This window comes from Anastrepha ludens, chromosome X (genome assembly GCF_028408465.1).
Source record: "Anastrepha ludens isolate Willacy chromosome X, idAnaLude1.1, whole genome shotgun sequence".
Classification (NCBI taxonomy): domain Eukaryota; kingdom Metazoa; phylum Arthropoda; class Insecta; order Diptera; family Tephritidae; genus Anastrepha; species Anastrepha ludens.
The window spans coordinates 78,341,035-78,363,349 of NC_071503.1; the positions used below are offsets into that span (position 1 = coordinate 78,341,035).

The 22,315-nt window shown below is 41.5% G+C and overlaps 1 long non-coding RNA gene across 1 annotated transcript; it reads left to right on the forward strand.

Annotated features, from left to right (window-relative positions):
- Window positions 1-20,278: 20,278 nt before the first annotated feature.
- LOC128869468 (uncharacterized) lies at window positions 20,279-21,605 on the forward strand. The gene is made up of 3 exons (XR_008455304.1): window positions 20,279-20,663; window positions 20,736-20,889; window positions 20,944-21,605. It is a non-coding gene; the product is annotated as an uncharacterized LOC128869468 (long non-coding RNA).
- Window positions 21,606-22,315: the final 710 nt, after the last annotated feature.

Consider the following 22,315-nt stretch of genomic DNA (forward strand, 5'->3'; position numbering starts at 1 on the left):
GATTTATATCGTCTTCAGAATCAATTTTGGTTCTAATAATAGTTGACGCAACGATTTCTTGCTTGACATCAGGAAGTTTTTCTATTATTTTTAAAGCATTGCCTTGAATATTATTACATGAATGTTTTTTGCCTTTACCAATTTCTTGTAAGCATTTTTTACATATTTGTATATTAGTTTTTTCCTTTTTTTGGCTGTCTTTCTTTGCAAGTTTGTCAATATTTGGGGATCCATAAAGACCATTAGTTGTATCAATCTTAGTTTCGAAATTTCGTTTACAACCCTTACCCTTTACTACTTTCTCATGACCTTTATATCTGCCTGTTAAACATACATAACAATTACAACTGTCCATAGATGTGCGAGTACTTTTAGGTAAAACCAAACTATTGTAATCTGGCATGTCTGGAAAAGGTCTTGTAAAAATGTTGTTACTTGCATCAAAAAGTGTGAGGTAGCAAGTTCTGCATATGCTAAGGGGGTATTTTTCGTTATTTAAATCATAATCTTTGTTTATAAATTTCTTTATCAATGTTTCATACTTTTCGTTTATAAGAAATTTATTCGGCTTTTTTTTGCCAAAAGAAATTTTTGTACCGCAAGGTCCGCAGACTTTACGTCTATTTTCATCGTGAGAACAAGCTTTCGTATTGTCCATTGCACCATTCTAAACAAGTCAAACACTACTTGAAAATATCTGCAAAGCCTTTTTTATTCGTAATTTAACAAAAATTATTTCAGTTTTTTAGTGTTGAATAGGACCAAAATGTTCGCGTCAAAGGTGATTTATATTAGGATTGTGAGTTTATTTTAAATTACAGGTATTTGTGTTGTTGAGATGATGGCTGCTAGACTACAAGTGACTTTTTAGATATTGTGAAATGTACAAATAAACGTCTAGCCTGGCAAGGCCTACTAGATCTTTATCTGGCGTAGACATGAACCTATGCACATTTAAACTGAAAATAAGTAATGTAAATCTTTCAACTAGATTTACCACAGGTAAACTTACTCTATCTTTAAAATAGGATCAGGTACGATTTCGGGGTTTGAAAATTTGAAATCTAGAGGTCATATACGAATACTCTACGTTGGAAAATCTTGGATCCATTTTCAAAAACCCTGCCCTTGCTTTAGGAGCACTGTGTTGGGTATCTGTTGACGCAACCACGGATGCAGAGCAACGACTTGTTGTTAATTTCAATTTTGGAGTACTGGAAAGTAATTAAGAAGATCATTGTCATAAGGATTTCATATTATAGTCACCACAGTAGCTATAATGGATTCACATCGTCGAGTTATACTTGGTGTTAATTTCTGCGCAAGTTTTGGAGCTAATCGGCTGCCAATCAGCCGAGTTTTCCTTGATAACTGTTTGGGGGTCCATATTTGTTTGCCTCTGAGTTCTTGGTTAACTATTGCTCAAAACTTTTCAATAGGTTGGCATCAGGCGTCTGTGAAGGACGTTTTATTTCAATTGCATTTTGGTGTTTCCACTTTACACACCTTCGGCTTTGATGTCTGAGACCATTGCCTTCTTGTGAAATACAAGGTAGGGTAGTTCTTCCAAACATCTTCGCAGCTGACTGTAATAATGTTTTTTTTTTAATTTTATTCATCAGAACTACACTCAAGTAGGCGGTAAACACAAATAAACGGCCAAATTGTTTTTCGTAGAAGCGGCCCCTAACTGAACTTTAACTGGTTGCTTAACAGTTCAGCAGAACACCAAGACCGACGTATGCAATTACTCACCGAAAAGGAAGATTCAGCCGTGAATATTACGTTTGTCCAATTCCCTTCTGGCTTTGCCTTATTTGCAGATATTTTTTCTATATGTGATGACGAAAGTAGCGGTTTTTGCAATGTGGGGTCTCATCATGCCCGTCCTATCGTATTGCGCAGAAGCCTAGACGATAACAACATCCGATGAGGCGTCCCTTCGAGTGTTTGAGAAAAAAGATTCTGCGTAATATTTGTGGACCTTTGCACGTTAGAGGCGGCGAATATCGTAGGCTATGGTGAGCTGAATGACTTTTACGACGACATAGATATAGTGCAGCGAATAAAGATCCAACAGTTGGCTTCGTCATGTCGTCCGAAATGATATAAACGCTCTGGCTCTGAAATATTCGGAAAAATCAGGTAGATAAGGACTTGATTCACTTGGTGTTTCCAACCGACGCCAGTTAGGAAGGGAAAAAAGCGATTGGGGCGCTCTGTTACACCCAGCCAAAATCGCGTAAGCGGTTATCACGCCAACCAAGAAGAAGAAGAAACAAGTTCCAACCTAAAACTCAATTGTTTTAACTACAGTGAAGACTAATTAGTTTGCCCTGCTAACAGATAACTCCAGAGTCAAAAAATAGGTAAAAGCTTAAACAAGAACCGAAAAAAATTAATATATCTAACCTCTGTGACATCCCCAATTTACCTTCAATTAAACGAAACACAAGTGACCGCAAATATCTTGTATTACCATCGAGTCGGCGGACCAAAACAAACTCATCTTACAACTTCCATACTTTGCTATACACAAGGCCATATGTGCTGTAAATACTGAAATTAACACAATGAGTGAGCTTCGCGATGGTAAGGTCTTATTACTACTTGTTGCTAGTAGTGAAGAATAAGAAAATTGCTGAACGGTTCATTGCCTTAAAACAACTCCCTGGGATTTGAAATATTGAAACAAATACTATGAAACCCACATACCCTCGATATAGATTTCAAAGACAAAATAACAAAAAACCAAATTACCTGAACTGGAGTCGTGTTGCTAACTAAAAGGTTTTCCAATAAGAGGCGTTATTTTGAATAGCCCGCTACTACAGGCGTAACTACTCTCAAACTAAATACATAATTTTTTCCGTATTCTTTAAGGGGGGAAGCTGGTCTAGAGCGCAAAAAATGGGCATATTTTATGAATTTATTTTGACTCAACAAAGGAATCAATCGAAAATCTGTGAAATAGGTTTAATAATATAGCTTTCATGGTACAAATACAAAATTTTTCGTCTGAATTAATTTCAAAATGGCCGCTGTCCAGCAGTTCTCCTAAGGCGCCTTTTTTTCTAGTGGGTCCATTGCCGAAGACGTAAACTCCTTAATTTTTGTCCTGGATCAAAAAATAAAATTTTTTTAGTTTCTATATAACAACAGAAAGAGACGTACGTAGGATTTTTTCGATATTTTGTTTTTTCGCGAAATGGTGCACGTTTGAACAAAAAGTTACAATTTTCACTATAAAGAACGACATAAAATTGTTGATTAAAAAAAAAACTATGTAATATAAATAAAAAATCCTACGCACGTCTCCGGAGAAAGGTATTTCGAATGTATTGTCAAAATTTCGTAAGAATCGGTAAAGATTTGTTCGAGTTATGTCTTCGGCCAGTTAAAAAAAAGTGATTTCGAGAAAAACGCGTTTAAAGTTGTAAGTAGCGTTCGGGGCATACCTGCGAGGCACTGCCGTCGAATGAAAAATTTGGGCATTTAGACATTTTTGCTGGCATCCCTCATTTGGTATATTATTTCTAAGACCCTAAAGCACCTTTTAAGACAAAAAAAAATTTTTCGATTTTTTCAAAATTCTAGACCAGCTTCCCCCCTTAACATTTCATTACGGAAAATTTACGACTCAACAACGATTACAAATTGTACAATTGTATTACGAAAATCGAGGCTCTGTAAAAAGTGTTCATCGCGGGCTCCGGCCAACTTATGGTGTTCAAGGATGAAGCCCATTTTTCAATAAGCCAAATTGCCGTATTTGACAAAAACCGTTTTGTGCGCCTATACATATATGGTATTATATATATATATATATATAATTGTAGCTTACACCCTTTTTGGGTGTTTTACCGAACTACTCCTTCTATTTGTGCGGTGCGTCTTGATGTATTTCCACAAACGGAGGGTCCTACAGTTTTAAGCCGACTCCGAACAGCAGATACTATTTTTTTATGAGCAGCTGTTTCATGGCAGAAATACACTCGGAGGTTTGCCATTGGCTGCCGAGGGGCGACCGCTATTACAAAAACTGTTTCTTCATTTGGATTATGTGAATCCCTGAGCATGCTGGAATTACAGAAAATGAAGTAGCCGATGATGGAGGATGGTTCCATGTGTAGAAGTCCACGCAAGTGGGGAAAGTTACTGATCGCCACTCACTTGGGAGTGGCCAGGACGATTCTTCTGCATATGGTTCAAGTAGCTCACAACTCCCGGGATTAGCCCAAGTATCCTCTGGGTAGTCTCCGAACACCCGTTCGGGAGCGAGCTAACGTGAGAAGGCGAAGCATTCCAGGATAGCTGATGGGTTTGGGACCCGCCACTTAAAAATCCCCCCCAATGAAAACAGCAACAAAGCCTCAGATGAGAACTACCTTCACTGATGAGGACCCCTGCAAACGAAATAAGGAATATGATTTGAGGGCATGCGCCTGGAATGTCCGGTCCCTTAATGGGGAAGGTGCCTCTGCCCGGCTGGTTGATGTCCTCGTGAGAGTTAAGGCTGACATCACTGCCATCCAAGAGATGCGATGGACGGGGCAAGGTAAGAAAACCATAGGACCTTGCGACGTCTACTACAGCTGCCATGTAAAGGAGCGCAAATTCAGTGTCGGATTTGTTGTGGGAGAGAGACTTCGTCGCCAAGTACTGTCGTTCACTCCGGTGGACGAGCGTCTCGATATATCCGCATCAAAGTGCGATTTTTTAACATCTCGCCAATTCGCGCCCACGCCCCGACGGAAGAGTAGGACGATGCGTCCAAAGGTTCCTTCTATGAGCGCTTGGAACATTCCTATGAGCGCTGCCCCCGCCACGACATAAAAATCGTGCTTGGCGACTTCAACGCCAGGGTGGGCAAGGAAGGAATTTTTCGTCCCACAGTCGGAAAATTCAGCCTGCACAACGAAACATCCGGTAACGGACAGAGGCTGATCGACTTCGCCGGGGCCCAAGCTACCTGGCTGTCTCCTGATCGAAAAACGTGAAACCAGATCGATCATGTACGATCCGAGGACCTAACATCGACTCGGATCATTACCTTGTTGCAGCCAAACTGCGCACCTACCTCTGTGCAGCAAAAAATGTACATCTTCCTAAACAAAGAGTGTTCGACATCGAAAAGCTGCAATCACAGCAGACATCCAGAAGATTCGCCACTCTACTCTCACTCCTGCTCTCGGAGAGCACTGCCCAACAAACCGGCATGCGCGAGCAATGGAGCAACATTTTTCGTTCCCTACGTACCGCCGCCGAAGAAGAAATCGGATACCGGCGAGCCAAAAAAGACAGTTGGTACGACGAGGAATGTCATGCTGCCGCTGAAAGAAAGGATGCCGCCTATAGAGCCACGCTGGAATCGGGCGCAAATCGAGCCATGTGGGACCGCTACAGAGAGCTTAGAAAGGAAGAGAGACGTATTATCCGAAAGAAGAAACTAGAGGTCGAAATACGTGAGTGCGAGGAGCTTGAGATGCTGGCCAATAGGAACAACGCCCGAAAATTCTACCAGAAAGTTTTCCTGTAAGAACAAAGACGGCGATCTGGTGGCCGGCATCCCGAGCATCCTTATATTATGGAGGGAACACTTCTGGAACCTGTTAAACAGTGACAGCTGCGCGTGTCACAGAGAATGTGAAGATCCCGATACCCCAGTCGTTGACGACGGAATTGTCGTTCCGCTACCCGACCATGACGAGGTGAGAATAGCAATATCACGGCTAAATAACAACAAAGCCGTGGGCGCCGACGGACTGCCGGCTGAGCTATTCAAACATGGCGGCGCGGAGCTGGTAAAGTCCATGCATCAGCTTCTATGCAAAATATGGTTGGATGAAAGCATGCCTGCCGATTGGAATTTAAGTGTGCTCTGTGATCCTGCAATCTGTGCCAATTACCGCGGGATTAGTCTTTTAAATATCGCCTATAAGGTTCTAGCGAGCGTATTGTGTGAAAGGCTGAAGCCCACCGTCAACCAACTGATTGGACCTTATCAGTGTGGCTTTAGACCTGGAAAGTCTACCATCGACCAAATATTCACAATACGCCAAATCTTGGAAAAGACCCATGAAAGGAGAATCGACACACACCATCTTTTCGTCGATACGGTATGCAAGATGAATACGGCTATGCAAGATGACGTTGCTCAACACCATCAGCGCCGTCAGAATTGGGAAGGACCTCTCCGAGCCGTTTGATACAGGGTGACTCGCTATCGTATGACTTCTTTAACCTGATGTTGGAGAGCATCGTACGAGCCGCAGAACTTTATCGCTCAGGCACAATATTTTATAAGAGCGTACAATTGTTGGCGTATGCCGATGATATTGACATCATCGGCCTTAACAACCGCGCTGTTAGTTCTGCCTTCTCCAAGCTGGATAAAGAGGCAAAGCGAATGGGTCTGTTGGTGAACGAGGACAAAACAAAGTACCTCCTGTCATCAAACAAACAATCGGCGCACTCGCGTAACGGCACCCACGTCACTGTTGACAGTTATAGTTTCTAGGTTGTAAAAGACTTCGTTTATTTAGGAACCAGCATTAACACCGATAACAATGTCAGCCTTGAAATCCAACGTAGAATATCTCTTTCCAACAAGTGCTCCTTTGGACTAAGTAGGCAATTGAGTAGTAAAGTCGTCTCTCGTCGAACATAACTAACACTCTACAATACTCTTATCATGCCCGTCCTTACGTATGGCGCAGAAGCGTTTACGATGACAACATCCGATGAAGCGACGCTTGGAGTGTTTGAGAGAAAGATTCTGCGCAAGATTTTTGAACCTTTGCACGTTGGCGACGGCGAATATCACAGACGATAGAACGATGAGCTGTATGAGCTTTACGACGACATAGACATAGCGCAGCGAATAAAGATCCAGTGGCTACGTTGGCTGGGTCATGTCGTCCGAATGGATAAAAACGCTCCGGCTTTGAGAGTATTCGATGCGGTACCAGCTGGTGGTAGCAGAGGAAGAGGATGGCCTCCTCTGCGTTGGAAAGATCAGGTGGAGAAGGACTTGGCTTCACTTGGTGTGTCCAATTGGCGCCGATTAGCACGAGAAAGAAACGACTGGCGCGCTTTGTTAAACTCGGCCAAAATCGCGTAAGCGGTTATCGCGCCAATTAAGAAGAAGAAGAAGAAGAAGTAGGCGATGATACTGCTAAACGAGTTATTAAATCCCCTACACAAATGCTTAAGTGTTTTAGCAGAGCTGGTCTCTACAACTTCACTAAAAGAGAAATTATCCTTGCAGAGTTAGAAGATTGGAAAACGCAAGGCCATCATTATTACCTAGTCCTAGACCTTACGTTCGATTAAGGCTATATCATTCGATAATTGCTCACTCTTACCTGCTCACTAGAACAATCCCATACTGCTGTCCCTTATCTTCACCTAGATTTAACAGTATTCTTCAAGTGTACGATTTTCTAAAGGAAAAAAAGATCTTAAATCTAATCTATCTTAATTTGCTCAATATTTGTAATTTGTGTTTATATTAATACCGTTTATTTTGCTTTTTCACATTACTGAACTAAAATAAAACAAAAATTATTGTAATAAAAAGACGACTGAAAGCCTCGTAGCTAATGTCACTTATATAATTTACAATGTAATTCAGTATTGTATAAATTGTTATAAATAAATAATTTCAATATAAAGTTGCACTCATTTATTTATGAGCCCTTTCGACTTCTTCAAATATTTTTCTGCAGATACACGTGACATTTTCAGACCTTTACGGTGTGTAGTTGGAACATTGATTCAAAGCGGATTACATACGCCGAATCCGTTTTGTAAAAACGCACGCTTTCAAAATTTCCCACAAAACTAACAATTTGCACAACCGTTAGTGCGAAAAGGAATAAGCCTACTTAGCAGCATTTAAATCTTTTATAACGGAACTCTTAAGTTTCAAATTTTGCCGGTAACGCTTCCATTAGACAGCCTATATTTACCACCAAAAAATTTTTCATTTTATATACGAGCATGCATGTGTTGAGAAAAATAAACAAATTAAAATTAAAAAACAAGCAATTTAGGTCGTCAAACGAACTCGTTTAGCTTAGCAGCTGTTTTCCTAAATTAAAGCAGTGCTGGAAGACTTCTGAATTATGGGAAAAGGTAAGAAAAAGTGTTTTTGGTGCTGACATATGCCATTGGGGCAATACAGTTACTTGACACAAGCATGTTAAACATAAATTACTTGGCACACAAAATTCATCGGGATGGCTAAATTTATCCGTTCAAAATTTACATTAGTGACCGATTTAATTTCATCAACAAAATCAATGTTAAGGAAGGTAAATTTAAAATTTCTTTCTGTTAATTTTAATGTTTTACAGTTTCCTTCTCGCTGTATGACCTTCGAAAATGCATATCTAAACAATCCTTTGCCACCAAACTCATACGTAACACATTGGGGTACGCATCAGACTGTTTCAATGAAGTAAAGACAGTCATTGAAATATTCAACACCATGGACGCATAATCTGTAGATGTACCACAAAACGTATTTAATTATTTATCTGTAGTGCAATTCTCAAATTACTAGCGATCGAGAATAATTATTAGTTACTAGCGAAGTCTGTAGCTTGCAGTAACGAACACTAACTGCAATAAATTATGTGGAAACTGTGGCTATTTGCATTTATTTTTTGCTTTTATTATCTGCATTTAAAACATCTGTTCGTTAGCGATTTCACAAAAAAAACTTAAAAAAACACAAAAAATGGATAAAAAAAGTCTCAGTTGTGGAGCGAGCCTAGAGCAAAATAATAAAATGGCCGACTTATTAGAAAATAAAGCTTTGGCGGAAAAAAAGTTAAGGCTTCTCGGAAATGGGAGAAGCTAAGGGGACAGATACCTGTAAACGGCCATATTTTCCCTGATTTTCATTAAAATTTTTTAAAATGAAGAAGTCAATATATTTTTTTCAAAATTGGCATACAGTTTATATATACATTAAAATAATATAAAACTTTTTTTTATTTTAATCGTTTAAAATGGCGGATGTACACTCAATTCTTCCAGGATGGTCGCAGCGGGGCTTCTCAATCGGCGGGCATTGTAGCATCGGCGTCAGTGACCTGAATACAAAAAAATTTTTTTTTTGTATTAATGTCATAATTTCTTTATATAAATTAAACAAAAATGAAAAAAAAAAATGCGGAATAAAATGCTTCAAAACAAAAAATGAATTTTAGGTTGAATTTTCCTACTATTTTTGCTTCGAAAAAATTATTTTTTCGAAAAATTTTCGAATTGTAAATTCACATAGAAAGTAATATCATAAAAAAGATGTGTGCAAAATTTCAGGGAGATCGGTCAATAACTTTTCGAGTTTAAATTTCAAGGGCCGATGTTGAATGTGAACCACACCTAAACGTCAACGACTCCTAGTTCCGCTTTGCGCGCCCATTCCAAGTTTCGGCGTTTTATAACCATCCTAGCTGCAGATTTTTTTACTGCTTCCCACTTCTCCTTCGAGTGCAGCGTTTGCGTTACAATGCTATCTGGTGGTGAGACGACGCCGATCACATTTGCTAGCTCCACGCGCTCTTCATAAAATCTGGCGCAGTGAAAAGTCACGTGTTCTGCACTCTTATATTCGGTGTAGCACTCAGGGCAGGTCGAGTTATCTGCTAGATTAAAACCGTGGAGATTCGCAAGAAAGCCACCATGTCCTCAAAGAATTAGGGCTAGATAGTAATCTGAATGAAAAAATGAATTTTAGGGCGAATTTTCCTACTATTGTTGCTTCGAAAAAATTTTTTTTTCGAAAAATTTTCGAATTGTTAATTCACATAGAAAGTAATATCATTAAAAAGATGTGTGCAAAATTTCAGGGAGATCGGTCAATAACTTTTTGAGTTATCGTGTACGCCAATTCGAAAATTGTAGTTTTGAGAAAAACGCGTCTAAAGTCGGCAACGTAACTATACCCATCCCAGCGCTCGAACGCAAAGAATAGAGTCTTCACGATTGACGATATATAATAAAGGGTGGTTAAATTTCAAGGGCCGATGTTGAAGGTGAACCCCACCTAAACGTCAACGACTCCTTTGGACTTCTTTCTTTGGGGTTATTTAAAAGGAAGGGTGTACGTCGATAAGTCGGCAACAATTTAAGAGATAAAGGATGAGATAATTCGGCAAATTAACGGCATAGAACCTCAATTATGCCTCAGCGTAATCGAAAATTTGGACCATCGGATGGAGGTGTGCTGCCGAGGCCGCGGCGGCCATTTGGCCGATACTTTGTTCCATACGTAATTGAACCATACCAATATTATTATAATAAAGAGAAATGACAATAATCTCGCAAAAAAATTGTATTTTATTCAGAATCAACACCGGCTCTAGAAACTTAACCACCCTTTATAAGAAATACTTAAATATACTTTATAAAAATTTTTTGCCATATTCTTAAAGGATTCTATTAACATATTCTGGAAAAAAAAATTTTTTTTTCGAAATTTTACAGGTATCTGCCCCTTAATGTCGTAAATGGGGCAGAAAAATCTTCAGCTCAAGCTTTTTTTGATTAGGCTTGGCGTGATTTGAAAAGTCGCACATTGGTGATAAAAATAAAGGGGAATGAAATTGTCCGCCACTAGAAACACTACCATTTCCAAAACACTACTCCTAATGGATAATATCAAAGGAAGCAGTCAATGTTTTAAAAATATTCCCGAAGAAGATGTAGGCACAAAAATTCTTAGTAATGTATTGTGCAATCTCAATGTTACTTTTTTATAAACATTGAAGGACCTGCAAATGACTTTAGAAGGTGAGGATGTCTCCGTATTTCAGATGAGGTCGGTGTCCAGACTATAGATCCCACCAAACGATGTCGATCCGCTCAACCCAAGGAGAGGAAATACGCGTTGGCTTATATAGCTGCTAGTCATGCGAATTAAGTAACGTGGAACTGCGAAGCTTCTGGATGCCGAGAGGATGTTATTCCAGTTCGCTCAGTTAAACGCATTTTTTTCGTCTAACGTAATCACTGAGAATTTTTTCCTCTTATTTAAACCATCCTTTATAATATCAACCACCGTTCTTATAGCGTCGATTGTACATTTGGCTTTTCGCAATCCGAACTGGTTGCCAGAGAGTCTGCTCGGCGCTTCCAAAGGTTCCTGTAATCGCTCACTTATTAAGCGCTCAAAAACCTTTCCAATGTCAAGCACGGAGAGAGGTCTGTATGTTGTCGGCTGGTCAGGTTCCTTACCGGGCTTCAACAGTAGGACTTAGCGCTGTTTCTGGATCACCTGGATTGTCATGAGCACCATCAATCATCGTTTTAAAGCACTTGGTTTTTCTTGCTTCAATTGATTTTCTTAGTTTTCGGCGTTGCGCTCGGAATTCTTCGTGAAGTTATTCGAAAAACGGTCTACCAGTTCTTCTCTGGTACCTCCTTCCCACCTTTTTGCATGTTTCTCGCAGATCTACTATTTCATCTGACCACCAGTACACCGCTTGTCTCCTGTTATGAGATTTAGATCTGGGCATTGCTTCATCACATGCTGCCACTAGTCGCTTCTCTATAATTCCTGCCATCCATTTTGCAGAATCGGACTCTATTTTACAGCTTTGCCATGTTTCGCAGAAAGCACTTTCGTTGAAAGACCCTCGTTTCCATGCAAGCTGCGGGACTTTGGTGTCGCGAGATTTACTCTCAGCTGTATTGGTCTCCAGTACAATGGCAAGATGACCGCTATGGGTGTAAATCAATAACAGATTGCCCTCTCCCATTGTCGAATGTGTGTACTTCGGGATCGATCAGAAGTACCCTATTCATATTCGCGAATGCTTCTTCGGTAGCCCTTCCTCTAGCGTTGACGTTTTTACTTCCCCATGTGGTAGGCCAAGCGTTGAGATCTACAGTAATTCTTCCAGTAACACTTCCAAAAGTGACAGCATTCTTTCAAATTGATTGACCAGCGAGGTGGCGCGTAGCATCTCACTCGGTACGTGTTTAGTACCTTAACCCAGTTGAAACTTTCGTATTTTGCTGTCATCCTATATTGAGCAATTTTGTCTTCGGTCACCCATATCGCAACAAGGTTCTGTTCATCTCCCGTCCAATCACATGAGTGTTTAGGTGATACAGGCTCCGATAACAGCACCGTATCAATCTTTTTCTCCGTTATCAATTGGCCTAAGAGGCCCTGTGCCGTGTTGCAGTGGTTTGCACAGCCTCTTGGTAACGCGGACACTTTGCACTTCCGGCTGCATGGGCGCCTTTGCATAATGCACATTTTTTTCTGCACTATTTAGTGTGATCAGGCTCCATGCAGGCTGTGTTCATATCCCCAACATCTATAGCAGTGCTTGGGTGACACTACTTCCGAAACTCGACATCTTATCCAGCCAACTCTTCGATGTTACAGAGCTAGGATCCTTTTAGCATCTTCTGCCGGAAGCTGTGTGTAAACGGCGTGCGAATTATATATTTAAAATGAAACAATGAGTAGTTTGCAGAAAACATGACTTTAAGGTTCAACGCCAACTTAAGACTAATCTGTAAATTCTAAAATAAACCTGAAAGTTCAGTTGCAATGGTATTTTTCCATCCAACATTCCTTTTTACTATTTGTTTATTTGTTGTTACTAGAACTGTTTAATTCCGGTTCAATACATTGTTTTTCCATTAACAGTTCTTAACATTTAACACCGTTTATATTATTTAACATAACTATTGTGTTATTGTAATGTTAATAACATTAGCTCTGTTATTAACAGAAGCTTATATATAGCTTGCGTACCTCCATATGTGGCTCTGGTACTCTTTATCGCACTTTTGTCTGGCATTTTAATATGCGCTTGCTCAACCAGGGCGTTCAATAATTCGTCTGTCGAGCTTAGTTCCAATATTAGGTCTCTAATCTGTACAGTGACGATGTGGGCTCGCAGATCGACTGTAGCTACGCTTGCGAGAGTTGTTTCAATTACCCTCTGATATTTGGAGGCTTTGGATTCACTTTGGCGCTTTAACTCTATTAAGAGTCATCCTTCCTATTTTGGCCAAATGGTTCTCACCACCTCGCTTAACTCCTTGAACTCGGCGTTGGATTTTACTGCCATCAATATGCCCGCGTAGGAAATACTGTCAAACTTTTTTCGATTATAAAGGCGTCTGCCCTGGGTTTTATTGCTTTTGCCTTTTTATCCTTTTCCTGCCTGCGAACTTTCGTCCACTCCTGCTCCTTTTGCGTTGACCTTAACAATTGCTGTTGTTTCTCCACTGAGGCTGCCCGCGGAGTTTTCTCAGGGTTTTGCAAGTTTCCCTTCGGACTCGATGGAACCGTAATTCGCTTAGCGCTTTGTAGTGGCCTTTTCGTGCCTATGATACGGCTATCGGCTGTTGTTTGGACTTCCACCGTCTTGCGCAGGGGACAGTATATGTTGTTTTCTGTTCCGCCTCGACTTGCATAACTAGCTTTGTATGCCAGCGTTAAATTATGCTGTACCGCTTTTTGATATTGACATGCACGTTGTGCCGAAGCAGAAGCGGATTAGCTCTTCTATTCCAGATCTCAATTTTCCGACGAGACCACCGATCTTCCCTTTGTGCATTGGTAGTACCAATTCGTTTGCGTCATCTTTATTGGCGGAGCTCAGGAAGCTCGTCATAAATCTTGCTGGCTTTCCTGCCCTTTTCCACTGGAGTAAGTGTACCTTGATAACTGCAAGTAGGTGTCTCCTTTGGCGTTAGCGACATGCTGCTTCCGTGCCCTGCCACTGCCGCTATTATGTTCGTTGCTTCGCCTTTGCTAAATTGCATCGGTTATTTTTAAGGGGAGGTGAATTCATAATCGAGCTTATTCTAAAGATATTTGTGCTCATCTGGTGTTTGTTTTTGGTTTTGTGTTTGGTTAATGTTTTCCATGCTGTTCGGTCCAAACCTAACACCGTTATCTCCAATCGTGTGTATAGTTTCCTAAAAGGCTCCATGTTTGTCTATGTAAGCAGAGAGGTCATACAAGCGTTGACTCTGACCCTTATGGGGTCCAGAGTTCAGAGCCAAGCCCGAACAGGAATTAATGGGGAGTATGAACCCAACCTTCACAACCAGTATTAGTGGTTACGATCATTGAACGTATCTAAAGACCTGCCAAGGTACCTTGAGACCTGCCTTTCCACACGCCGTTTTCGAGGGGTTTCAGTCCGTTTACTAAGCTTGCAGGGGAACACATCGTGTCCAGTATGCCATATTCATAATATTACTGGTATCGGTCCTGATGTCCTGTCAACCAGGAATGAGTGTTTAACAGCCGCTCATATCATAGAGAACTTACGCTGACCAGGTAGCTGCCCACTATGAGTCACTCGCTCCTCTTTATTTTCCTTTTTTTATTTTATTTTTTTCACCATATCCATGTATGATGAATAGGACACATATTGTCTTAAAGGCAGTATCAGAAACCTCATTTGACATGTTACCTTTTATACCGCGTCTCCTTTTCTGCCGCTCATTGTCGGGGTTACTTATTTTTTAAGAAAACTTATTCGCAACTAACCTGCCATTGCAGGCCGTCGGGCTATCAGCAACCTGCCGTCTCCAACGGTAGCTTAGAGCCCAGCTTAGCCATCTAATCCGGAAGGAGTGTGGGCCTCCGTCTAGGTATTTGGATTTTCCAATGACGGCAGTGCTCCAATTGTCACCAAGCCGTTTCTGTGCCTGTTCCGCTCAACCTATTGTAGTGGAGTTAATGCAGGCTGAGGTAAGAATTTTAGTCGCCTCTTACGACTCAGACTCCAAGGCGTGAATATGATTGAAACACAGATGCGTGCATTCCAAGAGCGAGTGTAGTTTCGCCCCACTTGATTCCATGTGGATACCTGAGCCGGAGCCGTGCTCGGTATTGGAGTCATCCGTGAAAATGCGAAAACGGTGTTTCAAGGCTCATTTTCAGGGTTTGACCACAACTGAGCCTCTGGCAGCACTACACTCCATCTCTTTCCATGTACGTCTCTTGATGACATGGACTCAAGGGGCGTGGAGAGAAACGTTGGGTCGAAGTCCATGCCTTCTCTGTTTTCCAATGCCGTACCAGTTCCCATTGTGTTTCCGCCTGCAGATAACCTTCAAGGCCTCTTCTTGGATGAAAGCATCAAGTGGTGGTAGACCAATCAGAGCATCTAATGCCGGGCCTGAAGTAGTCTGGAAAGCTCCGGTGCAACAAATGGCCACAGTGCGTTGTAGTCTCGATAAGGTCCTCTTGACTCCCACGAAAGAGAGTCTACTCATCCAGACCACTGATGCATAGGCGATAATAGGTCTTATCACAGCCTTTCAAATCTATATGATCTTGCTAGGAGAAAGCCCCCATGTTTTCCCAAAGACACCTTTGCACTGCCAGAAACCTGTCAGGGCCTTGGTTGTCTTTGTTTCAACGTCTTCCGAAGAAGTTTACTATCGAGGATTACTCCAAGATATTTGATTTCTTTGGATCGCTGGATTATGACTCCTTTTAGCTTATGCAGAATGAGTCCATCTAGCTTCCTCTTTCTGATGAAGAGGACAATATCAGTCTTGGTAAGCTTCGCCGATGGCCCATTGGCACAGCACCAAGTGTCAATCATATCCAAATTTTCTGCACTTTTCTACAGATTTTCATAATCGAAGCGTAGTCTCTAACGTCGATGGCCAGCTCTACCCTAGCAAAAAAGTTTTGTGGTGCCGACTCGCAGGATTTTTCACTTTGACAGGCATACTGAAATGGAGACAGCGCCTTCAGACAGACGGAGTCGTCCGAGCCTTCAGCGGCTTCTGACCTATACGCAATTCCACTAGTCGTTCGAAGCTTTTCGGCATGAAAGAAGTCATGTTGGTGGGTCTAAAGCTTTTGCGGCTGGTGTAGTCATCTCTTTCAACCTTAGGCGACATGAAGGCGACCCTCACCATCCTCGTGGTATATGGGCGCACTGGTATATAGGCATGCAGTGAAGATTTTCTTCAAGGCTGCAGTCACGGATTTAGCATGACAGTATATATGCCAACAGGTCCGGGCTACTTGCAAAGATTTGCCATCAAATCTTTCGTCGGCTTCATTCACTACAGATTCGTACACATGATCTGTAGTAACAACAGCCTCTTTCGTTAAGTGCCGTTGCCGACCGACGTTTAGCTGATTACTTGGAAAATGAGATTCCATCATCAAGCTGAGTGTCTCACTCTGCCTCTCCGTGAAGGAGCCATCAGATTTCCTAGGTGACCCCAGCTTTTCAGTTGGGTTCCATTATAGGATCCTAACCAATTTCGACATGTCACTCAGGGATTAAATACTGCTGCTATAAAATCTCTTTCTGATTCCCGAATAAGCTCTTGTAGTTTTTCTAAGCATCACAGTATCGCTCCCAGTCCTCAGGAAGATTAATCTCACGGGCCCGGTTTAGAAGTATTCTCAACTCACTTCTCAACATCTGGAGCTCTCCATTCTATCAATGAACAGGAGTCCGATCAAGGAGAAGTCAAATTGGACAGACTGACTCAAAACATTCAGTTAAAGCAGCGTTGAGTTTCTCAACAGCCGCCTCAATGCCCTGTTTTATCCGAAGTTTTGGTGGCGCTTCGTTAAGGCCCCGCAACGCCCCCGAACTTATGCCAGTGTGTTTTTCTGGGGTTTCTAGAAGCCAATGGGATTTGTGCCTCCTCGCCACACTGAAACTGGATGTACCCGCGGTCCAGCATGAATCTTCGGAAAGGACTGTTCAGTTCTTGACTGACCACCCACGTTTTGAGTTTGATAGGGTGAGATCAATCACCTCCTGCCTTCTAGCAGTTACAATCGTAGGCTGTGTACACTTGTTGTGTATGTTTCGGCAAGAGTAAGCAATCAAATCGAATATGCTGGGCATTAGCATCGCTACAGAGAAAAAAGCCCAGATTGCGCCGCTCACAGAATCTCACGAGACTGGTGGCCTTCCCAGGTGGTGGCGCTTCCAGGGCATCGTACGAGCAATGAGCAGATGCAATCACAACCGCTACCAGGTCTTGGCAACAGAATTGCTCAAGGCCCGTCACAGTGATATAAGACCGGTCCTAGGTCTACTCGAACTCCTGTCATATAATAACATGGCCCCTTTCATCGTGCTAAAGCCACAGGGGTGGCTCCTAAAGACCCAGGGCTCTTGCACTGTTGTTATCTGGGGTAATGTGTGCAGCTGGGTAAGCCTTCTTCTTAGTAGTGTGGTAGCGGCTTTAGAATGCTGCAAGGTAGTCTGTATCATCATCAAGGGACGGTAGCTACATAAACCGCCCGTGCTAATCATCTGGAAAAGACGTGGAAACTAACAGTCCCCACGATGAGACGGTTCCCATACAGTGAGCCTGGCTTCATACACTCACACCACAAGAGCAGCTCTTTTCTTTCCTTCCCGGTTGCCAACCTTGGTGTGCGAAAGAACTCGCCAAAAGCTCGAGCTGATGCCCGGATTGTGGGCAGGTAGGCAGAACAGGACAAGCACTGTAGGCAAGGGTAGATCCGGAATCCATCAGATGACCTTCGTGAGGGGTGCGCTCTCCTAGCTGTAGACCGCAAAGCGAGTGGTCCCCATGTGGGGCACGTTATTGACCGCGGTCTTGATCCACTCGTTGTTGGCCAGAGACGCGCATGTCAGCCGACTTTTACAGTATTTGGTTTTGTTATCCACTGACAAAATTTTCGCCGAGCAGACAGCTGTGTTGGGCTTTTTGTCGAGGCGCCGATCAAGACGCCACGTTGACTGGCGCTTAGACCGCGCTCGTCAGGGAGGTGTACTGCTTTCAGCTTTCAGCGTGCCCACCGAGTACTCGGTAGCTTCCGTGGGTGTGACTTCCGCCAACCGTGGTCTTTTGGAAGACACAGACGCAGCAGGGCGGGTAGAGCCGCATGAGCCTTACCAGCCGCTTTCTCATTTCCCTCCTTGCCACGCTCTTAGATTTCCCAGCTTCTTTGGGAGGTCGTGCCGCCACCGAAGTGGGAAACGTATTTCAGTCTCTGAAGAAGAGGAGATGGCGATAGCTACAACTGTCTCCTCCAGGATGCGCTCTCGCTCATGTAGGGGAGAGGTTTCGGTAATGGTTGTTGCCTCCATAAGCCCCCATGGTTCTAATTCTGGACTCCTCCGTAGCCACTTTCGTTGGCGAATCGCACCCTGATTCTAGGCCAACTTTGAGTCATCACACGAATGTTGAACGTAACCCATAAGGTGCGCTGAACAAAGGCCTGTCGATATATATATCCTGGATTCTACCACGGTTGCAATCGACAATCCCCAAGACGACGAGGTGGCATTCAATTCCGGTATAGTAATTGAACTCTTTGAAAGGGTTACCCTGGCGGGCGGTTACTCCGAGGTCTGTGATGTTATGGAGGATGAGAAGAATTTCCCCCGTACATCCGGTGAGGAGAACGCTGACCAAACCGTGGGGCTGCGGTTTGAGCAGCAAGGAATATAAACTGGTCTATGTCCCCGAGAAAGGTAAATCCAGGTGGAACATACTCGCAAAAAAATATAACAATGTGTACGTTATCATCGGAGTGCGACGCAATGGGCGGTTCAGAAATGTGGGGCCTCCACGGTCGCTCCAATGATATATTTTAGAAAAATAAAAAGCACAAAGGCGTGTCAGTATATAGTCATTAGTATTTTATTTGCAGTATATACATAGATATATGCATAGAATAGATATATACATAGAAATATATATGTAATAGAAATACGTTGCTTACGTATTATTATGTATGTATTATTATATTAAGTATAATTTATAATTAATAATAAATCACCTTTTAGCTGGCTGACACGTCCTGATGCTTGGAATTCAAAAATCGCAGAGAAAGTTAGAATTAAAATTGAAGTGAAAGTAACCTCGCCGAACAACGTTTAACACGGTAAACGTTTTAACTGTTCGGCGGGGAAATGCCAGGGTTGACGGCCTTCACGTTGCAGCGACTGGAAACGGTGGTTAGCAACAGTCGGAACGGTAGGCGCAGTTACCATTAGGGTGGCTAAAAATTTATATTAGATATTAGGGTGTGGCCTAAACATGCCGGCCCCGTTGCGATAAGCAATCATTGTTTTAGGACGGAGGTGTCAGCCAACGTTCGGTATATTGTGGTGAGACATTTGAGGCTGCTGGTGACGTCTGAAAAATGCTGTAAAGATAAATTTTATGTACGTTAATAGTTATTGCACACAAAAAGAAGTAAAATTTATTGTATTCATAGATTTATTGATTCGTTATGTACAAATCATTTAGGGCCGTGATACCTGGCGAGGCCTAGTCGCCAGTGTATTGTCGCCCGTCCTTTTATTTTGGCGCATTATCGTTGGTTGCGCACGTGGTCCAAAAGGCCTGGTTTCCGATCCACGCGCACGCCACCGTTCATGCTGCAGCTGGAGTCGGAGAGGCCTTATCCCCTATCTTCATTGAGGCGGAAAGAGCTTGTTTCCGCTCTGCTTATTTAGGCGGAAAGGCCTAGTTTCCGCTCTAGACTCAGTCCTTTGTTTTGTTTTTTACAAACAAAAGGATTTTGAATTTAATTTGTTTATTTTTTTTTTAAACTGAAAATGTGTAGTGTGTACACGGCTTTATAAATAGTTGCTTAATTAGCCTTTGTGGATTGTATTGGTAGTGGTGCATTTGGCTGGTCAGTGCAGTGCTGATCACAGCGAAGGAGAAGACAAAAATAAAATAATATATATATTTTTTGTTAACTAAATATGCACAAGGCATTTTAGTTTTTTTTTTTGTTATTATTTGGCTATGAGCAATTTTCATAGCCCTATGAGACACCCTGCCACCCAAAAATAAAAATGTACCTAATTGGATACAATCGCAAATTTAAGTGATTTTAATATGTTCACCGCGAGGGGTGGGTACATGCTAATGGTTTTTGCAATATTCGCCGCGTAGGAGGATCGTGTCTTGGATGTGGATCGTAATCAAGTACAAGGTGTCCTGTCGTGGTGTACATGGTATATTTTTTTTTTCTTTGTTCTTATTATATTTTAGCTATAATAAGAACAGAATGATAGGCAAAGAAATTATATGTATATAAATATGATTTCGCGTAGCATTTGCATACATAAGTGTATGATGTTAGAAAAAACTAATAGTTTGCGTTACTTTACGCAAACTATCCCTGGAATGTGGAACCCATTTATATCATTCCTGTAGGGTATTTTTGTTTTTGTTTCTTAACCTAATTTCCTTAATGGCTGACTTCGACCCATTTCCTCTTCACATGTGTAGACGGCGAGTCGGGTACTGGTTTTTTTTTTGTGGGACAAACGTGTGTGAATAGTGAATTCGTCAAAAAAATAATAAGTGACAAATAGTGTGACTGAGAAAAAGGAAAAAAAAACTGTCGCGCTAAGAAAAAATTTCAGATCGAGCGTTATATTAAAAGTGTTAAGTGGCAATTTGTTGGCCTTTCGGTTTTGCGTGTGAATAAAGGCTAGATAAAAAGTGCGTAAAAAGTCCACATGTACGCGTTACCAGTGATGGCAATTTAGTGAATGGGCCACCCACAAGTAAGCCTTGGACCACGGCAAAGGAAGAGCGCCATCAGAATTTGCGTATGGTTCTCGCATTTGGATCATCATGGAACGAAATATTATATTTTAATTAAATTTTTATTAATATTAAAGGTGAGTTTATTATAAAGTGGAAATTTTAATTTTGTACTTAATGAATTTCATAATTAATTCTGTGTGTTATAGGAATCATCAACATATGTGACTTGAATGCTGAAAAGGAGCAGTTTGCTGAAGCGCAGAAAAAACTGAAGTGACTACGACCATCCCATGTTGAAGCTATCTGGGATATCGCCAACTGGAAGGATATCTATAATCCCCTCGTTGCCGCTGCTAAGAGGTAAATATGTTAATACGTGAATGTGACTGTAAAAGTAAAAATGTGCCTTTTTAGATGTTTGTGTCATCCAAGCTTTAATTGACCTAGAGAAAAATGGGGAAAATGGTAACGCACGAATTGCATCCCGGTAGGAAAGCTCGCGCGGTTACCGACCACAACAAACTGGTGTATCCACTACATGGCTTACTTCCATATGAACACACAAATCCGCGAACAGACGCAGGCCTTAAATCGTAGTTTTCGCGTAGTGATTTTTTGCGTTACATATTCAAAAGTGTTTGTTACTATAATTCGGATTATGTTATCGTTTTTCAAACATTCTCCTTTATGTACAAAATAATGTGGTTTACTTTCACAGTTTTCTCATTAAGGTTGTGCAATTTATTATGTTTTGTAGTTTTAGAAAACTGGGATAAAACATTTACAAATTGTTGTAGTTGAATTCCAAGATATAATTATATGGGGCTAATATATATAATAATTTCACTTCTCCCTAATATGGTTTTTGTATCATTGAAATAAAATTTATGTATTGTAAATAGCATTGTAATGTAATATTTGTATATTTTACACAATATTAATGCTAATGGAACATCTGGGAACTATGTTGTGGGTGCATAAGTATAAAGCGAAATTCAATAAACTGAATATAGTCAATGAAATTAAGAAAACCTATTTTTGTTCATTTCTTAGCAACTTTAGTTTTCTACAACAAACTTCAGGTAGGGAATTACTAAAATAATGGGAAATCAAAACAGTGAATTCAAATATTCCTACAGATAATAAAATAAATTTAAAAGTTTTTGAGAATATCGATGCAATTGCATCCCTCGTAGGTTGTAGGTGTTGTTGTAGCTTCTTAGGTTTGCTAGGGTATAACAGTGTGGTGATGTCAATCACCTTCTAATAAAGGGTGAATCGCGAAGTGAGATTTGTTTCTACTAGGTAGGTATTGGAAGATATTAAGATATTACGTTGAGGGTGTGGGTGTGGATTCTTCCGTTTCTTCTGAGTAAGGAGGAAGTAGGACCAGTTTGACTAGCGGTCTAGTCACCTGTCCCCTTTGGGTCGTGATGTCCACGACGCGTACCTGGTTGTCGGGTCCTGGATGTAGTTTCGCCACTCGTCCCATTCTCCATTCGTTTGGTGGTAGGTTGTCCTCTTTAATGACGATAAGGTCCCCTACATTGATGTTAGGTTTTTGATGTTTCCATTTCGTGCGTTTTTGTAATTCGATGAGGAATTCCTTTTTCCATCGTTTGCAGAAGGTTTGATGGAGGGTTTTCAATTTCTGCCACCGATTCACAATTGAGGCAGGATTCTCGCTGGTTTATATTTCTGTCGGAGCTAAGAGATGTCCGCCAACCAGAAAGTGACCAGGTGTGAGACAGGACTCAATTCGGCATAAGAGGGTATTAAACTCCTC